Genomic DNA, 1,594 nt, shown 5'->3' with positions numbered 1-1,594 from the left:
TTGCTCATTAAAAAAAAAAAAAATCCAAGCATAGAGACCCAAATTTAAAAACTTCTTGTAGTGGGTTAAGATTTTTCTCTGAGCATTTACACTCTTATGATTCAGTTTTATTAAATCCACACTGCTGAATAGTTGAAAGGAGCTGAATTTATCTTTCCAGCTCACAATTTCATCTTTAAAAACTGTTTCTGTGACCATTAGAAAACTAAAGAAACCATTAACCATTGGTTTTACTGAGCACTGGCTGTGTATAGACCCCTAGCTAAACCATCATTAAGTATGTAAGTGGGTGATCCCAACTAACCTTTAAAGGGATGTTAGTGGGACAAACTCTCCACTTCCAAGATCACTTTAAAGTGGAACTTTCCTATTCAGTTTAAAGTCATTGGCTCCATGCCAGCCAAATAGCTCAGCGGATTAAGCTACCTGCAAGCAGGCACAGGAGCCAGGGGTTCAATCCCCAGGCCTGCTGTGCTGGCCCTGCCCCCAGGGTGCCCTAAAACAGCTATTGAGACTGGCCATGGGGGCCGGGGAGATGGCTCAGTGGAATAAGCGCTTCCCTGGCAAGTGCAAGGGCCGGAGTTCAATCCCCAGTTCTGCAAAAAAAGTGATAGAGACTGGGCATGGTGGTGTACACTTGTAATCCCAGCTCTTGTGAGGCTGTAAACAGGCAGATCACCATGAGTCTGATCTAATAGTAAGACCCTGAACACCCTGTAACCCTTCCCCCACACACACAGAAAAAAAAAATTGTTGGCACCTTGCCAACAGCTTTTACAAATATAAAGCCAGAACTGCTTTTCTGGGATTTAATTTCCAGGACATCTCCATAGTAGCTTGTCTCAGTTACTCTTCTCTTGTTACTGGGACAAATACCCAACACCCAAAATGAAGGAAGGAAAGATTTATTTAGCTCACGGTTCCTGAAGGTTTCAGTCCATACTCAGCTGGGTTCAAAGCAGAGCAGCACATGGCAGAGAGCAACCTTTCATGGTGGTAGCAAAAAGTAAGAGCGCAAAAGGGAGGAGCAGCAGCAGCAGCAATGGCTGCAGATAGGTAGTCTGTCTTCCTGTCTTCCTGTCTCTCTTAGTTACATTCAGACTATCCACCCCAGGCTGAGTGTAACACTCACACCCATAATCCCAGCAGTATTAAAACCCATATCCAGGTGGATCATGAGTTAATCTCAAACTCTAGAAGTCCCTGTCCCATGACTGCATGAGGCTTTGGGGGAACAACTAGACACAAACCATAACATAGCTCCATGTGGATGACATCAGTTATACTTGTTTGTATGGACTAGAAAGCACCTTCCCATCTCTTCCTGTATTTACTGGTGATTTGTTGACTTTGGGTTCCTATGCCCCATGTACAACAGTGCAAAATGCCTATGCATAAAAAGCTGATTAAAAGCTGTAATACGTAAAAAGCTGATTAAAAGTTGTAATGCTCAGGGGCTTAAATCTCAATCTTTGTGTGTTAAGAATGGGAGTGGACTGAAAGAATGAGCAATAAAACAAATCACATCAAATAGCCACCTCACTATATTCTAAACTCCAACCCCACTCTACTCCTATGGCCAAAACAGGAACAA

Source organism: Octodon degus, unplaced genomic scaffold (assembly GCF_000260255.1).
Source record: "Octodon degus isolate 3935 unplaced genomic scaffold, OctDeg1.0 scaffold00184, whole genome shotgun sequence".
In the NCBI taxonomy this organism is placed as follows: domain Eukaryota; kingdom Metazoa; phylum Chordata; class Mammalia; order Rodentia; family Octodontidae; genus Octodon; species Octodon degus.
Note: the sequence above shows the minus strand (reverse complement) of the source record.